The following is a 24,052-nucleotide window of genomic DNA, read 5'->3' as shown; positions in this document are numbered from 1 at the left end:
CCTTTTTGTTTTTTTAATTTTAAATTTATTTTTGAGAGAGAGAGAGAGAAACAGTGTGAGCAGGGGAAGGGCAGAGAGAGAGGGAGACACAGAATCTGAAGACAGGCTCCAGGTTCTGAGCTGTCAGCACAGAACCGTGAGATCATGACTTGAGTCACCCAGGACACTCAACCAACCGAGCCACCCAGATGCCCCTTGAACTCAGAACCTTGAGGTCAAGACCTGATCAAGAGTCTGCAGACAGCCACCCAGGCGCCCCATTTTTTTTTTTAAACGGATTTCTGACCTCTTCTTCCTGCATCGACATGCTCAGACTCTCCTTTTCTGTTTTGGGTACAAGCATCCGTATGCCCCTGGAAACCAACATTAGAGCCAATGCTCGGGGGTTCATGCAGGCTGTCTGAAAACTAGGGTTTGGAGATAAAAGAGCAAAGGGAGAGGAATCTGGGAGACTCCTGTGGATGGGTCTTTAATTTCTTCCTTTTTTCTCGTCTGTAAAAGCCTGCTAATGACACTCGGCCTCCACAGGCCTTGGGAGGATGAAAGGAAAATGCTGGAAGGGAATGTGCCAGAAGTCCTCTGGAAGGGCATCCGCAGTTAGGAAACGGCAAGGCTTGTGTTTCCTGGAGCTGTTCCCAGGCCGCTGTCGACACCCACGGCCCTCTCTGCCCCCTCACCAGCCTAAACTGCCCTTTCAACTAGCAAGCCGGAAGCATGGAGCACGGGGCTTAGAAGCTTCTCCCCTCTGATGCAGGTGCTGACCCGGGAGCTCCCGATGCCTTGTAGGGGTCTCCTTTTGCCATCTCTGGGGAGGGGAACGTGGGGATCACTGCCCCTGCAGTGGTGGGGGACAGATGGGAGACAGGGGGGCAGGGCAGAGAAGAGCAAAAAAAACAAGGCCAGAAAGCTGGGTACAGGACTGTCTGTAGTCGAGGTTAGGTGCATTTTGTCCCTTTGCTAGCCTCTTCATTCCTGCCATTGCCCTGGACCCCCTAAATCATTCTGTGGGCTGTTGTGGGGGGGGGTGCGTCTTCACCAGAAAAGTCATTGAGCCATGTAGCCAGCCTCTGTCCTTATGAGGAAACCAATGCTGTTGTCATGCCTCTAGCTGATTAGACCAGGGATCCCCAAATGCCTGACTTAAAAGCCGTTCTGGGAGCGCCTGGGGGGCTCAGTTGGTTAAGCATCCAGCTTCGGCTCAGGTCATGATCCAAGGTTGGTGTGTTCAACCCCGCGTCGGGCTCTGTGCAGACAGCTCAGCTCCAGATTCTGTGTCTCCCTCTCTCTTTGCCCCTCCTCCGCTTGCAGTCTGTCTCTCTCAAAAATAAATAACATTAAAATAAATAAATAAATAAAAGCCATTCCATAGGAAGCAGCCCAACGAGATCTTCCTTGCTGGGAGAAGTTGAAGGGGAGAGACTTTGTTTTTTAAAGAAATCACTTGAAGAGGACCAGATTACTGAATCCTCAAATCCCGGAACAGAGGTGCTGTTGAATCATACTGTGGTATCATACATTGGTAACATAAAGGATTCCAACTATGCAATGTTTCCGGCGTTTCTTTCAGAAAAGCAAGAGCCAAACTAATGCAAAGGTCATTCTCTTGGACGCATCATATGGATGTAGCTGTACCTTTTTGTTTTGACTGCCAGTCTGTGGCCTCCACGACCCTTCCTCTTCGTGAGGCTGAGGAAATTGGTCTAGATCGTGTTGGGGTGTGTGCACTCATTTCTTCTCTCTCTCTCTCACACACACACACACACACACACACAAACATCGGCTCTGTGTCTAGGCACGTGCTGTAATGTCAGTGTTTCAGAGAATTACTGGGTCCTGTCTTTCTAGTTTCACTCGTGGGTAGCCACACACAGTCTTACGGTTTGGGTGATGGGTACCTCCCTGTGATGGTGCCTCCCGGTGATGGTGCCTCCCGGCCCAGAGAGTGGAAGCTTTTACTAGATTTGCTGGCTTACAGACCAGAGATAATCTCCTGTCAAAGATCAGGTTCAGGTGGAACCTGGCCTTCGGGTGTACACGCTCCGTCCGGGTGTAACCCGCTGGTAGACCCACCCCCATGACACACACACACCCCCTTCTTGCTCAGAAATCTGACAATTTTTACTTCCGGCCTCCAGGGCTAGAGTAGTACCAGCATGTCACTTGTTCCTCCTCTTACGTCCGTCCTTCCTCAAGCAGAAAGCCAATATAAAAAGAAACACCGTTTCCATTGTCAGCCATTTGGGGTTGTTTTCTGGTGCAGCCCCCAACCCCTCCGTGTGTCGTGGGGGAGGACACCGGTCTCCTGAGCAGCCCCACCCTCTGAGTTCTGGGCGGTGGTGGCTGCTGGCGAACAGGGCAGCTCCTTGCGACCCTGGGGACGACGGGGGACGATCTGTGGTGCTTGGGGTTCTTCTTGGAAAAGACAGTTCGAGATGGTCAACGGCTTTACGCTCTGAAAGAGAATGGGAGGGGCGCCGTGCATTGGGGTCACCACTGAGGAGGCCAAGAGGAGGGGCCTCAGCTCTGTGACTAGGTCAATGTGCGCAGAATTCCAGAAGGTTTGCTCTGATAGGGTGCTCCAAGGAAAGTGTATATACGGCGCTGGGCACGGGAGACTGCCTTCTCCGGCCAAGAGAGAGAGGAAGATTTCCGATGCCCCCTACCCCCAGTCTGATTCACAGGGTGCAAGAGTAGATCTTACTTTGTATTTATATGACATTATATTTCTGACAGCCACCAGATGACAGGAGTCATTTAAAAATATTTTTGATTGTGGTAAAATAAATATAACATTGACCATCTTAACTACTTTGAAGTGTGCAGCTCAGTGATGTTAAGCATGTGCACATGATCATGCAACCATCACCAGCCATTTCCAGAACACTTCTCATTTTGCAAAACTGAAATTCTGTGCCCATTAAATAGCAACTTTCCAGGACCCGTCTCCCTCAAACCCAGGCAAGAGTGTTTCACTTCTTGTCTGTATGAGTTTCGTATACATAGAATCATACACTATTTGTCCTTTCATGACTGGTTTCTTTCTTTTTCTTTTATTAAGTTTTTATTTTAATTCCAGTTAACATCACAGTATTCTTTTCAGGTCAACAATATAATGATTCGACACTTCCGCACATGACCTTGTGCCCAGCACGACAAGTGTGCTCCTTAATCCCCATCACCCATTTCATCCACACCACCTCCTCTCCTCTGGGACCACCTGTTTGCTCTCTATAGTTAAAAGTCTTTCTTGGTTTGTCTCTCTTTTTTCCCTCTTAGCTCATTAGTTTTGTTTCTTAAATGTCACGTATGAGTGAAATCATAGAAATCTCTGGCTGACTTATTTCGCTTAGCATTATACTCCCTAGCTCCATCCATGTTGTTACAATGGCAAGATTTCATCCTTCTTGATGGCTGAATATTTTTTTTTTTGAGAGAGAGAGAACAAGCAAGGAGAGGCAGAGAGAGAGAGAGAGAGAGAGAGAGAGAGAGAGAGAGAGAGAGAAGAACAGAGGATCTGAAGCGGGCTCTGTGCTGACAGCAGAGACCTGTGAGCTCATGATCTGAGCTGAAATTGGATGCTTAACCCATAGAGCCACCCAGGCGCCCCTGGCTGAGTAATATATAATGTAATGTAATGTAATATAATATAATATAATATATCCATTCATCAGTTGATGGACACGGGCTGCTTCCATATCTTGGCTATTATAAATAATGCTGCAATAAACACAGGGGTGCATGTATCCTTTTGAATTAGCATTTTCATATTCTTTGCATAAATGCCCAAAAGTGAAATTGCTGGATCATATAGTATTTCTACTTTTAACTTTTTGACGGAATTCCATACCATTTTCCACAGTGGCTGCACCGCTTTGTGTTCTCACCAACAGTGCACGAGGATTTCTATTTCTCCACATTCTCGTCAATATCCGTTGTTTCTTTTGTTGATTTTGATTTTAGCCATTCTGACAAGTGTGAGGTAATATCTCATTGTAGTCTTGATTTGCATTTTCCTGATGATGAGTGATTTAGAGCGCTTTTTCACGTGTTGCTTGGCCATTTGGATGTCTTCTTTGGAGAAATGTTGGTTCATGTCTTCTCCCCATTTTTAATTGGATCATTTGTTTCTGGGGCATTGGGATTTTAAGTTCTTTGTATACTTTGGATACCAACCCTTTATCAGATATGTCATTTGCAATTCTTTTCTCCCATTCCATCAGTTGCCTTTTAGCTTTTTGCTTATTGCCTTTGCTGCGTAAAAGCTTTTTATTTTGACGTGGTCCCAATAGTTTGTTTTTGCTTTTGTTTCCCTTGACTCAGCAGACATATCTAGAAAGAAGTTGCTAGAGCCTGTGTTTTCTTCTAAGATTTTATAGTTTTAGGTCTCACATTTAGGTCTTTAATCCATTTTGCATTTATTTTTGTGCATGGTGTAAGAAAGTGGTCCAGTTTCATTCTTTTACATGTAGCAATTCAAAGATAGTTGAAGAAACTTTCTTTTCCCCATTGGATGGTCTTTTCCTGCTTTGTTGAAGATTAGCTGACAAAATTGTTGTGGTTTCTTTTCTGTTGGTTTTTTTTTTAATTCATTCTTATTTATCCGTGTGTCTATTTTTGTCTCAGTACCATATTGTTTTGATGACTACAGCTCTGTAATATAACTTGTAGTCCGGAATTGTGATGCTTCCAGCTTTGCTTTTCTTTTTCAAGATGTCTTTAGCTATTTGGGGTCTTTTTGTGGTTCCATACACATTTTAGGATTGTTTGTTATAGCTCTATGAAAAATGCTAGTGGTATTTGATAGGGATTGCATTAAATGTGTAGATTGCTTTGGGTAGTATAGACATTTTAACAATATCTGTTTTTCAAATCCATGAGCATGGAATGTCTTTCCATTTCTTTGTGTCCTCAGATTCTCTCATCATTGTTTTATAGTTTTCAGAGTACATGTCTCTCACCTCTTTGGTTAGGTTTATTCCTAGGTATCTTATTCTTTTTGGTGCAATTGTAAATAGGATTGCTTTCTTAACTTCTCTTTTTGCTGCTTCATTCTTGGTGCATAGAAATGCAACAGATTTCTGTATATTGATTAAAATTTTTTTATGTTTATTTATTTTTAGAGAGAGAGACAGAGTGTGAACAGGGGAATGGCAGAAAGAGAGGGAGACACAGAATCTGAAGCAGGCTCCAGGCTCTGAGCTGTCAGCACAGAGCCCAACGTGGGACCCGAACCCACAGACTATGAAATCATGACCTGAGCCGAAGTCAGACGCTTAACTGACTGAGCCACCCAGGTGCCCCTACGTTGATTTTTTTATCTTGCAACTTTACTGAATTTATTTATCAGTGTAGCAGTTTTTTGGCGGAGTCCTTTGGGTTTTCATGCCATTTGCAAATAAAGTTTGACTGCTTGCTGATTTGGATGCTTTTTATTTCTTTATGTTGTCTGACTGCTGTAGCTAAGACTTCCAGTACTAAGTTGAATAAAAGTGGCAAGAGTGGACATCTCTGTCTTGTTCCTGAATGTAGAGGCAAAGTTCTCATTTTTTTCCCCCATTAAGGATAGTGTCAGCGGTGTGTTTTTCATATATGGCCCATATGTTGATTCTTATCCTTTCTCTTTTATTTTTTTATTTTTTATTTTTTTTTTGGTTTATTATTTTTTTATAATAGTTTATTGTCAAATTGGTTTCCATATAACACCCAGTGCTTCTCCCCACAAGTGCCCCCCACCATGACCATCACCCCCTTCCTCCCTCCCCCTCCCCTTTCAGTCCATGGTTAGTCTCCAGTATTCAGTAGTCTCCCTTGATCTGTGTCCCTCACTCTCCCCTGCTCTCTTTCCCCCTTCCTCTCCCCATGGTCCCCTGCCAGGTCTCTCCTGTTAGACCTATGAATGCAAACATATGGTATCTATCCTTCTCTGCCTGACTTATTTCACTTAGCATGACACCCTCAAGGTCCTTTCTCTTGATGTGATATATCATGTTGACTGATTTGTGGATATTGAACCAACCTTGCAACCCACGAACTAATCCCAGTTTATCATGGTGAATAATGTTTTTAATGTATTGTTGGATTTGTTTTGCTAGTATTTTGTTGATAATTTTTATATCTATGTTTATCAGGGATACTGGCCTGAAGTTCTCTTTTTCACTGGTCTCTTTATCTGATTTTTGTATGAGGGTAATGATGGCTTTATAGAAGGAATTTGGACATTTTTCTTTCTTTTCTATTTTTGGAATACTTTGAGAAGAATAGTTATTAAGTCTTCTGTAAATGGTTGGTAGAATTTGCCCTTGAAGCCATCTGGTTCTGGACTTTTGTTTGTTGGTGTTTTTTTTTTTTTGATTACTGATTCAATGTCTTTGCTGGTTATCGGTCTATTCAAATTTTCGACTTCTTTCTCCTTCAGTTTTGGCAGTTTATATGTTTCTAGGCATTTATCCATTTTTTCTAGGTTGTCCAATTTCTTGCCATGTAGTTTTTCATAATCTTTTATAAGTGTTTGTATTTCGGTGGTGTTGTTATGTCTTCTCTCACATTTGTGATTTTATTTATTTAAATCCCTTCTCTCTTTTTCTTTTGATACATCTGGCTAGAGGTTTCTCAAATTTATTGAGTTTGCCCAGAGAAACAGTTTCTGGTTTCATTGATCTGTTCTGTTGTTTTTTAGATTTTGTATCATTTATTTCTGCTGTAACCTTTATTATTTCCTTCCTTCTGCTGGTTTTGGGTTTTGCTTGTTCTTTTTCTTAGGTGTAAGGTTAGGTTGTTTATTTGAGACTTTTCCTGCTTCTTGAGGTAGACATGTATTGCTGTATGCTTCCCTTCTAGGACCGCTTTTGCTGCATCCCAGAAATTTTGGAACTTTGTGTTTTCATTTTCATTTGTTTTCATGTCATTTTGTATTTCTTCTTTTATTTCCTAGTTGACCTGTTAATTTTTTAACAGTGTGTTATTTAACCACCATGTATTTGTGATCTTTCCAACTTTTTTCTTGAGATTGACCTTCAGTTTCATAGTGTTGTGGTCAAAAAAGTACATGGTCTTACTTTGATCTTCTTGAATTTGTTGAGGTTTGTTTTGCGGCCTAATATGTGACCTACTCCAGAGAATGTTCTGAGTGAACTTGAAAAGAATGTGTATTCTGCTGTTGTAGGATGGAAGGTCCTGAATGTATCTGTTAAATATGTCTAGTTCAGTGTGTCATCCAAAGCCATTCTTGCCTCATTGATTTTCTGTTTAGATGATCAGTCTATTGAATTAAGTGGAGTTTTAAAGCCTCTGACTATTATTGTATTATTATTGTTTAGTTCCTTTATGTTTGTTATTAGCATTTTATTCATTTGGGTGCTTTATGTTGGGTGCATAAATATTTACAATTGTTATATCTTCTTGTTGGACTGTCCCCTTTATTATTATATAGTGTCCTTCTTTGTCTTTTGTTACAATCTTTGTCTTAAAGTCTAGTTTGCTAGTTCAGCTTTCTTTTCTACAGGTGTCTTTGGTTCTAAAATGGATCTCTTGTAGGCAGCATATAGATGGGTCTTGTTTTTTAATACAGTCTTTCATCACTGTGTCTTTTGATTGCTAGATATGTATTTATTTCCATTTTTGTTCCTTTTTTTGCAGTTGTTTCTGAAGATTTTCTAATTCTTTCTCGTCTTTTACTCTTTCATTGGTTTGACATTTTTAAAGATATATTTGGATTTCTTTATTCTTTGCATATTTGTTGGTGGTTTTTGATATCTATGGTTACCACTAGGTGTTTATATCTGCATATAATAGTCTATATTAACCTGATGGCTACTTAGGTCTGAGCTCATTCATCATGCCTCTCCCCTCCACGTTTTAGGCATATGTTCACATTTTATAGCCTTTATTTTGTGACGTTCCTTGACTGAGTTTATACAGAAATAGTCATTGTTACTGCTTTTGTGTTTCCTACATTTGTCCTGTCACTTTTGGTCTCTCCTTTACTCGAAGTGTCCCCTTTAATTTTTCTTGGTAGGGTGGTCATGAACTCCTTTAGTTTTTGTCTGGGAAACTCTGTCTCTTTTTCTATTCTGAATGATACCCTTGCTGGTAGAGTACTCTTGGCTTCCGATTTTTCTCATTCAGCACTTGAGTATCACATGCCACTCCCTTCTGGCTTGGAAAGTTTCTGCTAAAAAATCCTGATATCCTTACGGAGTTTCTCTTGTGTGTTACTATCTTATTTTGTCTTGCTGCTTAAAAATTTTTTTTCTTTATATTTTGCCAGTTTAATGACAATATATCTTTGCGTGGATCTGCTATTGTTGATTTTTGGGGGGGGGTTCTCTGGGCCTCCTGGATCTGGGTATCTGTTTCCTTCCCCAGATGGTGAAGTTTTCATCTACTATCTCCAAATAAAATTTATGTCCCCTTTTCGCTCTCTTCTTCCGGGACTTCTATAACCTGAGTGTTACCATGTGGAACGGGATTACTGGGTGCCCTAAGTCTATTGCGGTTTAGCATAATTCTTTTTTCTCTCTTTTGTACATCTTGATTGCTTTCCGTTACTCTTTTAGGTCATTAATTCCTCTGCTTCTTCCAGCCTGCTGTTCATTCCATCAAAGTGTGTTTCTTATCTCTTGTTTATTGCACTCATCATCTCTGAGTGGTTTTTCTTTATCTCTGTGGCAAGGATATCCCTCATGTCTTCCAGCTTTTTTCTCAAATCCATGAAGTATCCTTATGCTTTAAATTCTCCATCAGGCATGTTTCTTATATCTGTTTTACTTAGATCTCTGGCTGTGTCTTGTCCTATACTTCCACTTGGGAGAAATTTCTCTGTCTTATTTTATCTAAGTCTCTATTGCCTGTTTCTTTTTTCTTTCTTTCTTTCTCTCTTCCTTTCTGTAATGTTTATTTATTTTTGAGAGAGAGAAAGAGACAGATCATGAGCAGGGGAGGGGCAGAGAGAGGGAGACACAGAATCCGAAGCAGACTCCAGGCTCTGAGCTGTCGGCACAGAGCCTGACATGGGGCTTGAACCCATGAACTACATGATCGTGACCTGAGCTGGAGTCAGATGCTTAACCGACTGAGCCACCCAGGTGCCTGTTTCTGTGAGTTAGGAAAGTCAGCCACGTCTCCTGTTCCTGAGAGTAATGGCCTTGTGAAGAAGAGGTCCTGTAGTGCCCTGCAGTGTACTGTCCCCTGCTCCCCAGGGCCTGGTACTTCCAGGAGTGTGTCCAATATGTGCTCTGTGGGCTCTGCTGTTTTGTCCTTCAAGCCTATCATCTGTAGAGTCTCTCTTTGCCTGGTATGGTGTTTGGTCCCTGGCCTTCACATGGCACACTGTAAGTAAGTGTGCTTTGTCTGCTTTTGAAATGAGACCTGTCACTACTGCTGCTGGAACCGCGGCATCACAAGACTCCACTGCCATCTCCCCTTCTTCCTGACTGGCTTATTTCACTTAGAACAATGTCCTTAAGGTTCATTTATACTGTAGGATATGTCATAATTTCCTTCCTTTTAAAGGATGAGTAACATTCTTATCTATCGTGGATACACACACACACACACACACACACACACACACACGTTATCCGTCCATCTGACACACTTGGCCTGCTTCCATCTTTGGCTGTTCTGAATGATGCTGCTCTGAACATGGGTGTGCAAATACCTCTTTCAGACCCTGCTTTTGATTTTTTTAATATACTTAGAAGTGGAATTGCTAGATCTTATAGTAATTCTATTTTTAAGTTTTTGAGGAAGCACCATACTATTTTCCACAGAGGCTGTACCATTTTACATTCCCACCAACAGTGCAAAGGTTTTAGTTTTTCCACAGCCTCACCATTTGTTATTTTGTTTTCTTCTCTTCCTTCCTTCCCTCCATCATCCTTCACTCCCTCATCCCTCCCTTCCTTCTATCCTTCCTTCTATCCTTGTTTTTTCTTTCTCTTTCTTTCTTCTCTCTTTCTCTCTCCCCCTCCCTCCCTCCTCTCCTCTCCTCCCTTCCTTCCTTCCATGGCTGCTAACCTGATGAGTATAAGGTAGAATCTTATTGTGGTTTTGACTTGCATCTCCCTCATGATTAGTGATATTGACCATCTTTCATGTGCATATTAGTCATTTGTATGTCTTTTTTGGAGAAATGTCTGAGTCCTTTGCCCATTTTAAAAAATTGGTCTTTTTTTCTCCTTTGAGTTGTAGGAATTCTTCTATCAGATACACAGGCTGCAAATATTTTCTCTCATCCTGTAGGTTACCTTTTCACTCTGTTGTTGGTGTCCTTGGAAGCACAGACATTTTAAATTTTGCTGTTTTCCACTTTATCTATTTCTTTTTCCTTTGGTTGCCTGTGCTTTTGGTGTCAGAGCCAAAAAATCATTGCCAAGTCCAGTGTTTTCTTCTAAGCATTTTACAGTTTTAGTTCTTACGTTCGGGTCTTTTACCCACTTTAAGTTAGTTTTTGCTTATGGTGAAGACAGCACAAACTTTGAGCACAAACACTCCATTTAAACCCTCGTACTAGGAGACTTGATGAAACATTGAACTTGGCTCTTGGCCGACCAAGGCTGGTGGCCCTCAAGCAACCCAGCCCCGCTTTAGAGTTCCTGTCTGGCACAGCTCAGGGCTGTCAAAAGAATTTACTGTTTGTTCTAGCCAATGCCTGACGGTAAGCTCTTGACCTCCATTTCTTAGAACATTTACTAAAATGGGGGTATGAGTGTGAATTGTTCTTCTGTCCCTCCTAGAGCTGATGTGTCCCTTTCTCAAGGACCTGAGAGCCGTACCTTTGAAATCTAATGATGAGAAGCCTAGAGCTCCTCCTGGCTGTGCGGGCTCCGAACTTCCATGACCGCCAGCCGGCAGACTCCACTGGCCCCATCACATTCACACTGACCAGCCCTTTGTCATTTCTCACTTGAGGCCCCCCACCCGTCCCCCCTTCTCCCTTAAAAAGCCCAGTCACTTCTGCCCAAATGGGAATAGAGCTCAGCTCTTTTCCTACCATCAGTAGTTACTGAATAAAACATTTTTAATCTTAATACTTAAATGCTTTAATTAACGTCTGGCTTCATGTCTTCGACAATGACATAAAGTAAGGGCTCCACCTCGTTCTTTCGCACGTGGGATACAAAGTCTTCCCAACACTATTTGCTGACTGACTCCTCTAAAAGGAACAGGGGATTTGTCATTCAAAGGACTTCTGGGTGAACACCATTGTCAAGTGAGAAGTCCTTTCTGAGGCCAATACTTTCCCATTTTTTTAAAATGCACATCTTTGTAAACCAGATTTTAAAGTAATGCTCTGCATAGGGGCTCCCAATTTACAAAGTGTTTTCCTGTGTGATGGCTCATTTGGTCCCTGTGAGAACCTGGAGAGGTCAGTGAGTAGCGGAGGCCTGAAACCTTCATGTCCTCCTGTCCTGCTGTCCCCAGGGTTTCAGGGCCCCTGACTTTGGCCAGCAGAGGCTGGGTGCAGTTGCTTATTGCTCTTGTTCTTTGACTGAGAGCAGATTTATGGAGCCTGGGAAGTGTTATCAAGCCGGAAGCAGGAAGCAGGAATTTCCTTTGAGAATGGGCTAATAAGCCTGTGCTATACGTTGAAGATTTGGAAAGGGCAATCCGATCTACAGACTACTCTGTTCTTTCAGTAGAGCCCTAGACTGTGACTCCTCGTCTGTGTTCTCACCCCAAGGCGCGCTGGGGAGAGGCAGGAGGTGTGGAAGACTACAAGACCCATTCTCCCTCCTGGAAAGGACATTTCTGCACCTGTTAGTGGGCACACATATCTCCTTATTCAAAACAGAAGCCCGGCAGCAACTTTGTGAGGGGAAGGAACACAGTGTCTTTTAATGCCAGAGCTCACAGCTCGAGGTCCATCCACTTTCCTACAAATGGCCATATGTCATTCTTTCTCATCACCACGTAGTACTCCATTGTGTATATATACCACATCTTCTTGATCCACTCATCAGGTGATGGGCATTTAGGCTCTTTCCATGATTTGGCTATTGTAGAAAGTGCCGCTATGAACATTGGGGTACATGTGCTCCTATGCATCAGCACTTCTGTATCCCTTGGGTAAATCCCTAGCAGGGCTATTGCTGGGTCATAAGGGAGTTCTATGGATAGTTTTTTGCTCCAGTTAATTCTAGTATGCAGTCTTATTTGAGAGCCTATCCTAAGTCAATCAGCATATTCCATTTTCACGGTTATTGTCCAGTTCAGGGGTGGGAAAGTTTCCCCAGTGGGCAAAGTCAACGTAGACTGTAGGACCTGGTACAGAGGCTCTATTCTGCAGGCCCCACATGAAGACACCAGGGCCTGGCCCTGGAGGGCAGGGCCTGCCTGAGGCTGGGGGAGCCAAGACATGGTGAGAAATGGGCCTGACACACCATGAGCTGAGGTGGGATAAAGGTGTGTGAGAAGCCAGATCTAGCTTGGGCTGTTTCAGATGGAGGAGTTCAGGTGCTTTTGGCTGCGATAAACGAAACTCAAATCAGGAGATGATCTCACAGTATAAGAAATCCCTAGGAGACCAGTTCCAGGTTTGGGTGAAGAGCAGCTTGGTGAAGCACCCGAGCCCCAGGCCCCGTTTCTGTCCTTGGTGCACTGGCTCTGTGTTTAGTCTACAGCAGTTCCCACGCGCACCCACAGGGCACCAACAGGAATGTCTTCTGATGTCCTTCATAGAGGGAGGAATCCCTCAGAATCCCTCCAGCTGAGTCTTCTCAAGTCTCAAGGGCCAGAGGGGAAATGTATTGCTATTGATGGCTGACACCGTCAGGGGTCACCCCCAGCCGGGGAATAAGGTCCGCTCTCTGAATGTCTGGATAAAATTGGGGTTTTCGGGATCGCCAATTCCCTAAAGTGAGAAATTTAGAGGAGGGGGAAGATGGAGGAGAGGCAGGTGAAGAGTGCTTTCTATCGTTTTATTGTCATTGAAGCCAAACGTTTTCTGAAGTCACCTGACGGAGGGGCTGGGGTAGACCCAGGAGGCACTGCGCAGAGATAGAAAGTCAGAAGGGCACAACTCGTCCTTGAGGTCCAGCAGGGCCTGGTGCACCCCCCCCCACCCTGTTAGCACAAGGCCACTTGTCACTCGTCTAATCGCTGGGAGAGCCTCTGTCCCTCTGATGGTGGGGAGATCTAGCCATGTCTACGCAGCCACAGGGCAGTGATGGCAGCCAGCAAGCAAGCCTGGAGTCCGCCTTTCGCCAGGCTGTCCCCTGCAGCCTCGGGGAGGCGCCAAGTGACCGGGCTGGGGGTGGGCAGTCCATGGGAAGCGGCAGGTGGCAGTCACACAGACATGGGCCTGCACCGGCTTGACCCCCACGGGCTGTCTGGCCACGAGAAGGTTATTCAACGTCCCTGAGTCTCAATCCCCACGTCTATGATGTGGACAGTGACGTCTCTACAGGCCAGCGTGAGGACAACGTGCAGAAATGGCCTGGAATGCATAGAGGCTCGATGAACACGTTCTCTACTACTTCTGTCAAGGCCTCTGAGGGGGCGACAGAGCCCAGGTCACAGAGCGGGACCGGAGCATGTCCCCAGGCCCCTTGCTTTACCAAAGGCCACTTACTTTCAGGGCTCAGAACCTCCAAGAGGCGCTCTGAAAATCCTCTGCCGTTTCCTTCTAGATCCACGCTGCCTGATCAGAGAGCCTGGGGTCCAATAGTCAATGAGGGAGATGGAAACAGGTCGAGGGGAGGACGCTGCCTGTCTGCTCTTGAAACCCTCCCTCCCCAGCCCTCCCCAGCCCTCCCCAGCTCTCCTTAAGCCCATGTGCCTTTAAGTCGGGTGGACAGACCTAAGTCAGAACCCTTGGGTGCTGGCACAAATGCACATTCCTGGGCCCCCTTGGGGTCAATGGACTCAGAGTGTTCAGAGGTGATGCCCGTGCGAACCTGTGTTTTAAGCTCCCAGATTCTTCTTGGGCCCAGGGCTCCGTGGAGCAGGGAGGGGACGTGAACGTGGCCAGCGTGGCGGGCTGCCTCCTCCGGCCGCCCCAGGACATAGGAACCCTCATCACAGAAGCACTAAGCACTCCCGGCAAACTGCCTGAAGACCTCTTAAAAAACAGAAGAACTGGGGCTCCTGGGTGGCTCAAGGGATTCAGCTCTGACTCTTGATTTCAGCTCAGGTCTTGATCTCACGGCTCATGAGTTCGAGCCCCACATCAGGCTCTGCGTTGACAGTGCGGACCCTGCTTGGGATTCTCTGTCTCTTCCCCACTCCCCTCAAGTCACACTGTCTCTCTTTCTCACTCTTGAAACAAGTAAAACAAAAACAGTGAAACAAAAGAACCAGAATCTCCAAGACTCCAGTAATTTGTGAAAATTTCTTTTCTCATTTGAGATCCCTACTGACTTTCACATTGTGTAAACCACGACCCTACGCGTCAGGGGTCATGGACTCTACAGACTCAAGGCTGCGCCTTGCTCTGAAGCGCCCTTTGGCAAATCGGCAGTCAGAGAGGAAGGGCAGCCTCGACCTGCTGGTGGCCTCCAAGCCGACCATCCAGGACATGCAGCACAGCTCACGGCCCACATGTCACCGTGTACAAGTGAGCCTCAAGCACGGAGGGGGAGCAGGGGGTGCCCAGGGGGGAGGAAGGACCAGCCGCCTGAACCCGGGATTCTGCAGCATTCATCTTGGAAACAGCCTGGATTCGGGTCCCTGCCTGGATGCTAGGGACCTGGGAATGGGGGCCTTGAGGCTTATTGTGCTTCTTGAGCTTCACGGAGAATCCCATCATCTCCCTTTGCCCTATGAGCTCTCGGAGGAGTCTGGGAGGAGCAGAGCTCAGGACACACAGGGTGGCTGAGCGCTGTAAGATGTTTGAGACAGATGATCACCCTGTGCCAGAGAGGCAGGAGGGCTCCGTAGGGACACAGCTCACACAGCTGGGGAGGGCGCCTGGCATGCTAGAGCCCAAACGGTACCTGCAGGGAAAGGCCCCCGTCAGGGTGAGCCAGCCTTCCATCAGGTCCTGTGGTCCAAGGCCTTCTGCTCACATCAGCCCAGGGAAGGTTCTGGAAAACGGGGACCTCTCTGTAGCCCAGGGCCTGCTCAGCTTGCCGACCCCGCCTTGCCTGTCTCTTTCTGGGAAAACCACAACAAAGGCTCCTGCTCATGCCTTCCTTTGCCTATTCTGCTTCCCACAGCCCTTGGCTCTTCCCCACTGGCCGACACGCTTGCTTCTGGGGATCCGGGAGTGTGAAATCTTCCCGCACGACCCTCGTTTCTGTGTCTGCATGTCCTACCGCACCTGGTTAAAGTCAAGTACATTTTATTTTAAATTTAAATTAAAAAAAATTTATTTATTTTTGAGAGAGAGAGAGACCAAGTACTAGTGGGGGAAGGGCAGACAGAGAGGGAGACACAGAATCCGAAGCAGGCTCCAGGCTCTGAGCTGTCAGCACAGAGCCCAACACGGGGCTCGAACTCACCAACCGTGAGATCATAACCTAAGCCGAAGTCGGACAGCTAACCGAGCTGCCGAGGCGCCCCAATCTGGGTACATTTTAAAACAGTGGCCAATTTAACTTGTGTCTATCAAGTGCCCCGTGTACATTATGCACGTTTAGTCACGAGTTTTGGTGCCTCGGCTGCCTCAGGTAGATTTGGGAGTTCAAGTGCATGACATGGTGGTAACCAATATTGGGAGCTTCATGTTCCTCATGAGGATTTGGCCCCTCCTTGGGCTTTCCCTCCATCCTATCTGTGTCAGTGCACAGGTGCTCTACCTATTTTACCCATCTCTAACACGGCTCCCAGGTGACGTAGCTTCTGTGCTATATTTAATCCCTCCTCAGAGTCTTGTCTGTAATTCTACAGGCTGCTTAGCATATGAGTTTGTTTTTCCCACCTACTTTTTTTTGGGGCTGTCTGGCTGGCTCAGTCAGTTAAGTGTCCGATTTTGGCTCAGGTCATGATCTCGAGGTCGTGAGTTTGAGCCCCTTCAGGCTGTACCGACAGCTCAGAGCCTGGAGACTGCTTCTGATTCTGTGTCTCCCTCTCTCTCTCTCATTCTCTCTCTCTCCCCTGTTCACACTCTGTCTCAAAACTAAACACACAAAAACTTTAAAAAAAAAAAAAAGAAATAAAAGATATTTACACTAGCAAAAAAATACAGGAAACTGACAACATAAGTCTAACAAAATATATGAAAAGCCTATATGAGGAAAACTATAACCCTTTATTGAAGGTCATTAAAAATCAGTGTACAGGGAGTGCTAGGTCATGTTCTTGGATAAAGGCTCAATGTCATTAAGAGGATGGTTCTTTATAACTTGATCTAGAAATTCAGTGCAATTTCAATAGGACGTACCTGTTTGTGTGTATAACTTATGAAGCTGATTCTAAAAACTGGCATGGAAAATGGCCTAGAATAGTCAAAGCACTTTTTTAAAAATATCTTTTTTATTTATTTTTGAAAGACAGAGAGAGACAGTGTGAGCAGTGTGAGCAGAGAGAGGGAGGTACAGAATCTGAAGCAGGTTCCAGGCTCTGAGCTGTCAGCTTGAACCCATGAACCATGAAATCATGACCTGAGCCGAAGCTGGATGCTTAACCGACTGAGCCGTACAGGTGCCCCTCAAAGCACTTCTAAAGAAGTGAGGGAGACTCGCTTTACCATACACTGGGACTTATTATGAAGCCTTAGCAATTAAGATAGTGTATCATTAGTCTGGAGAGAGTAAATAGACCAATGGAACTAGAGAGTTACCTGAGAGAGATTCATTTATTCCTGGAAACCTGGTTAACAGAAAATAGGAATTGTAAACCAGTGGGTAATGGACAGCCTACTTGGCATGTTGTGCTTGGGTGACTAGTTACCCCTATGCAAAAACTAGATTGGCTCTCTATCTACCTCACATACACATACAATCAATTCTGGATGGATTAAAGACTTAGAGACACAAAGCAAACATGAAAATATTTAGAAAACATGTAGAAGAGTATCTTTATGCTTTAGGGGGAAAGATGAATTTGTTAAGATAAAAATATTTACCATAGGGAAAAATACCGATACTTTTGACGACTTTAAAATGAACTTGTGTTTATCCAAACACACCTTAAAGACAGCGAAAAGAGAAGTCTTAAACTGGGAGAAATTATTAGCAGTATGTAGAACTATCAAAGAATAGTAGGCGGAATGTGGTGATATTCCCTACAAATCAGTAGAAAAAGATACATAACCTAATAGTGAAGCAGACAAAAGGTGGGACAGACATTTCACAGAAAAGGAAACATAAGTAGCCCAGAAACCTTGAAGATCTGCAATCCTATTAATGATCAGGAAAATGCAGATCGAAAGCACCGTTAGGTGCCACCCATCGGCAAACAGTTTTGATTACCCTTTGCTGATGAGGTAACAGAAGAACGTTACTTTCAGGTGACCGGTTCACTCACACATCTAGCAGCGGCTTTGGTGTCTCCCAAAATGCACGTGGGAGAGAAGGGTCACGATCCTCTCCTGACCTGGAAAAGACGTGTTCTCAAGTACCTCTAACCTTCCGGAACACTGAGATGTCACTCACAACGTTATAATTAAGCCAGTGAATTGTGGGTAAGATGGGCAGCGAATAAGCACAGGTGTCCTTGACAGGTCACAGTCATGCGGTGGTCACGCTCACGGGGCGTGGACACCATTTCTGACGTCGTGGGCATCTAACGAGCCCTCGCTGCTCACACCAGAGTTGCACATAGTGGTGAATGTTCACACGCGTCCACTTGACTTATTCAGAACAAGACTTTCTGCTGAAAGTTCTTAACCAAGCCAAGCGGATGCTTCGCACGACTCTTGTGCTGTTGAATGTTCTTCGCGCCGGCAGAGCCGTGCGACTGGGACACGGTTCTCAGCTCTGTGACTCCCTTAGTTAGCAACGAGGAAACATTTTTGAAGGCCAGGCTTTGAAATTTCATTATATGACATTTCAAGAAAATAGCTAGCCTGTGGAGCTCTGTTTGATTAGCAGGTGGAGAGAGGGCTGGAGAGGATTTTATTTAATAAAAGTGTAGTAAGAAGAGTGCCTTGTTTTATTTTTTTCTATATGAATAAAGCTGAACAGGTACGTTTCTTGTAATTCTGCTCTGAAAGAAATCTTTACATGCACAGTGGGAGAAATGCATTATAATATTCATAGAAGCATTGCTCATAATAGCAATAAACTGGAAATGGCCCAAGTCCATTAAAAGTAGAATCTATAAATAAAATTGTGATATATTTCTATGACCGAATACTAGGCAGCAGTGAAAATGAACCATAGCTACATGCATTCATAGGCCTGAAATAAAAAATAAAATATGGAAGGGTGCCTGGGTGGCTCACTGGGTTACATCTGACTTCAGCTCAGGTCATGGTTTCATGGCTTTTGGGTTCAAGCCCCGTGTCAGGCTCTGTGCTGACAGCTCGGAGCCTGGATCCTGCTTCGGAGTCTGTGCCTCCCTCTCTCTCTGCCCTTTGCCCACGCACGCTCTGTCTCTCTCTCTCAAAAATAAATAAACATTAAAAAAATAGAATATGGAATTTAAAAAGTCACAGGTGAGCATATACAGTGTTATTTCATTTTTATAACATTTAAATTTTTTTAAGCTTATTCATTATTTTGAGAGAGAGAGAGAAATAGAATGAGTGGGGGAGAAGCAGAGAGAGAGAGAGGGAGAGAGAGAATCTCAAGCAGGCTCCTGTCAGCCCAGAGCCCATCACAGGGCTCGATCCCACAAACGGTGAAATCATGACCTGAGCCTAAATCCTCAGTCGGACATTTAACCGAGTGAACCACCCAAGTGCCCTTATAACATTTTAAAGTAATAAAACCAAGTAACATATCTGAGGTCCTCCATGTGCTCTATTTTTTAAGCTGGGTGGTGGGCACAGGGAAGTATTCATTTTACTAGTTTTTATTATTTTTTTAAGTTTATTTATTTGAGAGAGAGAGAGAGAATCCCAAGCAGGCTCTGCACTGTCAGCGCAGAGCCGGATGAGGGGCTTGATCCCACAAACTGTGAGCTCATGACCTGAGCCAAGATCAAGAGTCCCACACTTAACCGACCGAGCCTCCCAGGTGCCCTCATTGTACTATTTTTAGACTGCACACGTGCATCCTATATATCCTTTGCACATATGTTTTGCAACAAAGTTGCTGTTTGAAAGAGTGAATGAGGCGTGAAGGTGCAGGACATTCTGCTGCCCAGAGAAACTGGAAGTGGCGCTGGTCCAGATCCAGAGGGGGGGTCGAGGCGGGGTCAGTGTGTTTTCTGTTCTCGTTTTACTGAGAAACCACGGACCATATTTTCTGCTGATAGGAAATGACCCAGTGGAGAAAGGGATACAGGTGTCGGGAGATGGGGGGGTATCCTGTTGGAGCAGGGCCGGACAGACAGGGGAGAGTGACAAGGGAGTGGCTGGCCTTTGGAGACGGTAGAGACCGCCCCCCCCACCCCCCACCCCGTGACAGGGACAGTGCTTCAGGAACAGAATCATGTGAGTTTGTAGGCTGGGAATTGGAGGTTGTGAGTTAATAGGAAACACGGAGGCTACTCTCTGTCCCCGTTCCTGACACGGGGTCCTGAAACTGGTAAATTCCTACATGGGAAGAGCACTAGGGGCACCTTTTGTTCTACTGAGGTACCATGGGGGGCACTCCCAGATAGCTCCTGGATAGGGGCTGGCCTCCTGGAAGGCCAAGCCATGACTAGAAGCTTGGTATTTTCACCTCCTCCTACTCCCCCCTCAACCTTAACCAGAGAGAAGGGAGAGGCAGAAATGGAGGTCATGCCCAATCGCACCTTCCTGAAGAATCCTGCATAAAAATCCCAATGGTAAGGGGTTTGCAGAGCTTCTGAGGGGCGGACACTTCCACGTGTGCGTGGGTAATGCATCCCAGCCCCACTGGGACAGATTTCCTGCACTCAGGAGCTTCCCAGATCTCGCCTTACGTATTTCTTCACTGGCTGTTCATCGTGTCCTTCATCATGTCCTTTAGTAAATGTGTTTCCTGGAGCTCTGGGAGCCTCTCTAGCAGGTGCACTGGGCTCCGGGAAGGGGGCGTGGGCCAGTGTGTAGCCATGGCAGCCAGAAGTTACAGTTGGTGGGGCACCTGCAGTGGGCGGAGCCCTGAACCCTCTCAGGACACCTGGCGTGAGCACCGAGTTCGATCACAGGACACCCCGCCGGCGTTGCACAGAGTTGCTTGGTGTGGGGACCAGACGTGTCTGAAGTGGAATGTTCCGTGAAAGCAGAGGACCACAGGGGGCTCTGGAGCCCCAGGTTTTCCTAACACAGACCCAGCTGCCTAGGGTGCCTTCGGGTGCATGTGGTGAGGTTCTGGGCTGATGTGGGCGAGGACCCGGGGGTGTCTGCAGCAATGGGACGCACTGTCACCCCGGGTGGCATTGGGCTCCCACGGGAGCTACGTGGACCAGACCATGTGGTGGATCGGCCACCAGGGCTGACTGCCCATCCATAAGGATGCCAGAGAGAGGGGCCCAGGCGTGGAGCGCCCCGACCAGGAGCTGAGCTCACTCCTGCAGGGTCGGTGCTCGCTGAGCCCGGATGTCAGGTGGTGGCGGGCTTGTGGCAAAAGAGGGACTGGGACACTGACAGCGGTTCTCAACCAGGGACTGACCAGCCACCCACTAGGGGTAGGTGTGTAGGGGACGTTAGACGTGTCAGGGACTGGACAGGGTAAAATGCTGATCAGCGGACTGTGAAGATGCCACATGTTGTAACAGGCGGCATGGTCCTACCCCAGTGGCAACAGAACCCTGTTGGGGAGAAACGCAGGGCGGGGGTGTGGGATGGGCCACCCGTGTGGGTGACGTCCCTGAGAATGGAAGAGGACAGGACTAGGGTGGAGGGGAAGGCAGGCAGGAGGAGGGGGAGCACTGGGGAGCATGAGCTCATTGCAGCTGGGGCTTTGGAGGGAGGAGGAAGTGTGTGGAAGCAGCCATGGGGGACGCGGGGTGTGCACTCTGGGGGGGGGGCACCTGGAGGGACAGCTGGCTTTCACGTGAGGCAGAGAGGCCAGGAGACATTTGAAGACAGGGAGGCTACCGGGGCACTTACCTGTGGCTGACTGCGGGGCCCAGAGGGCGTGCTGGGAGGGGTCAGGGGTCGTGGGGGGTGCAGACTGGGGGAGGGCGGCCCACAGGCTGGGCCTCAGGGGCACCACTGGCTGGGCTGGCCACGCACTGGGTACCATCCTGGTGACCTCTCACAGGGAGGGGGCAGCAGCTCCAACCGCAGTCCAGGATCCTAGCGTGTGGATCCGGGGCTCCCTGCTAGCGGCACGGGGGCGCTCAAGTTTCCAGTATGCTCCTTGGGTAACTCACATGGATTCGGTCAAACGCAGGAGACATTCGGAAAATCGAACCACACCTCTTTAATTCTGGAGACTCAAGCGTTAGGTCCTGAAGACATTCACGCGTCTGACCGGCAACAGGCGGTCCGACAGTCCCCTCCCCTAAGCAGGTCTCACCTCTGTGGGCAGAGGGGTTGGAGCTGCCAGGGACTGAGGCCGAGGGCCAGGGCAGGGCTCCTCAGACTTCAGTGCAGGGGCATCCCCCTGGGGTCTTGTCCAAATGCTGGACCTGAGTCAGCAGGTCCCGGGTGGGCCAGGGATCCTCTGGGCAGCAAAGCAGTGTGTTTGAACACACAGAGAAGCTTTGTGATGGGCTGGGTTCAAATGTGCACGTTTCCCAGGCCGCCTGTGTGGTCTTGGGCCAGTCGCCCCTCAGTGGTTTTTGTGCAAAGCAGGAATGATGGCCCAGGCTGCTGCGATGGTTGGATGAGGCCGTGTGGGCACAGTGCCCACGGCCGCCTGGAGCAGCAGGGGCAGAAGATGACGGATCCCTTCTCTCCGTTGTCTTGGCCACAAAATTCACTGCCTCTCCAGGCTCAACATGACAACTTTGTGTATTTGTGGGGACGCTGGTGTTCTAAGGATGGTCAACTGCCTGCCGGGGGCCACGCCAGGGCCTCCCCGTGGTGCCTGGTGGCAGATCGTGGCAGAGGAAGCGGGGGCCCCTGGGTGCCTTTGTCTCTCCTATTCAGCTTGGGAATCTGAAAATCCCAGACCCCATTTGGGGGCATGATCACCAGCCGCACAGACGGAGGGTCCTAAGTAGACGGAATAATTTTGCCTAGTCTAAGTTTTCACCACTCTGCCCAACACCCACGCCTTTCCCAGTGCAGCGCCAGCAGAACAGGCCATAGCTCCCTCCCTCCGAGGCTCAGGCTTCGAGACTGTTCCCGAGTCCACGGGCCTGCAAAGCTCCAAGGCCAGCCCGTGGATGCCGGTGGCGCCCCTTGTAGGGATGCAGCCCGAGGCACCTGGAGGTTGCCCAGGCACCAGCTCCCACCGCTTGTGGGGAATTAGGGGTGTTGAGGAAAACAGCCTGGCAGCCAGGGTCTCCCCTAACTGGGCTCTGGGCCAGGAGTGCAGAACCAGACCACTGCTCCTGAATGAGAAGGTCGGGGAAGAGCTCAAGGTAGAGGGCTCGACTCCACTCAACAGCCTGGGACCGGAACATTCCTGAGTGGGACCAAGGAGCCCCCCGCCTCAGGAGGTGTGCCCGTCTGGCCTCTGGAAACGAATGTCTCCATGACCAAGTTGAGAGGAGGCCCTTCTTAACTTCTCGTTAGCTTTCCCTTGGCCTTGACAAGAAGGGAACTATCCACACCTCACAGTGGAAGGTCTTTGGGAGGGTTTTCTTTGGGGGGTGGATCAAAGGCACCGGTTTGAGAGGGCTCAGCAGTTCTCTGGGTTCAACCTGTAAGGAAAGAGGTTCGCTGCCTGCGTCTAATTTGACTCTTGCAAAGTACAGCACGAAGCCATGAATCTTTATCAATGCATACATCCACAAACTCAGCACTAGGTCAGCGTCTGGCCGATGACAGCTTCAGGAACAGAGAGTAAGGGGGGAAAACGAGAGTTTCTTGGTATATTTGGCATCTTTGCTTCAGGCAAGACCAGTTGCTTTATGAGATCAGAGCTTGTGACCAACTTGCTTTTTAAGTTTATTTATTTCGAGAGAGATGGAGCACCAGTGGGGGAGGGAGAGAGAGAGAGAGGGAGAGAGAATCCCAAGCAGGCCCCACTGTCAACACAGAGCCTGACATGGGGCTTGATCTCACTATTTAACAATACATCAAGAGAAGTGTTTGAGTTAGTGGGAGGGAATACTACTCAGCTAGGGACAAAAGGCCGGTGGGGAAGGGGTGAGGGGTTAGGGGTAAGGGGTAAGAGGTAAGGGTGGGGCTGGAGGTGTAGAACAGAGGCAGAATGGTTTGTAGGAAACACAGAGCCCTAGCACCCTGGCTTCTGGCTTCTGCTTGCTTGATGGTTCACATGCGCATAGGCATGCACAGCGGGGCTGTCCCTCTGTGGGTTTTCCCTCCACACTCTGGGCAGACAGCTCGCCTTCACTGCCCAGAAGCCGGGGCTGGCACCCATTGCCAGTGAGGGACGTGGTTGTACTTTTTGGCAGCTAAAAAATCAGGCCCTGGACTTGGGCTCGAGAGCAAGCAACCATAAGAGCAGATATGCTGGGCTCCCTCCCAAGATGGCTGACCACATCTGCAGAGCAGATGGGATCTTTGTGTTGTTTTTTTTTTTTTTGAGAGAGAGAGCACAAGTGAGCGAGGAGTAAAGAGAGAGAGAGAATCCCACACAGGCTCTGCACTGTCAGCACACGGCTCAAGCTGACCTGACACAGGGCTCGAACCCACAAACTGTGAGACTGTGACCTGAGCTGAAGTTGGATGCTTAACCGCTCAGCCACCCAGGAGCCCCAGGATCCCTGGATTTTAAAAGTTAAGCTCCCACCTCCCCCCCAACACAAATGCTTAATAGCTTGAGGTGTGGAGGTCAGAAAGCACTATAATAAAACATTTCTTATAAAAGTATTTTTTTAATAAATCGATGTATTTCAATGTTGTTAACATGATAACCCAATGCTATATATCAAGGTAGCAAAAGTGAAATTCCTGGTAGTTTTATATAAACACTATGAATGACAGTACATTTGCATTCAACTTCACAAGAAATGA

At 47.1% G+C, this 24,052-nt stretch overlaps 1 long non-coding RNA gene across 2 annotated transcripts; it reads left to right on the top strand.

Moving 5' to 3' along the window:
* Nucleotides 1-281: 281 nt before the first annotated feature.
* Nucleotides 282-1,543, top strand: LOC115286602. Of its 2 annotated transcripts, XR_003906158.1 has the most exons (3): nt 282-333; nt 502-754; nt 1,370-1,543. It is a non-coding gene; the product is annotated as an uncharacterized LOC115286602 (long non-coding RNA). The 2 variants fall into 2 exon arrangements; XR_003906157.1 differs by having other exon boundaries at nt 333-754.
* The last annotated feature ends 22,509 nt before the right edge of the window (nt 1,544-24,052 follow it).

Source organism: Suricata suricatta, chromosome 3 (assembly GCF_006229205.1).
Source record: "Suricata suricatta isolate VVHF042 chromosome 3, meerkat_22Aug2017_6uvM2_HiC, whole genome shotgun sequence".
Lineage (NCBI taxonomy): Eukaryota > Metazoa > Chordata > Mammalia > Carnivora > Herpestidae > Suricata > Suricata suricatta.
Note: the sequence above shows the minus strand (reverse complement) of the source record. Positions and strands in the feature narration are given on the sequence as shown.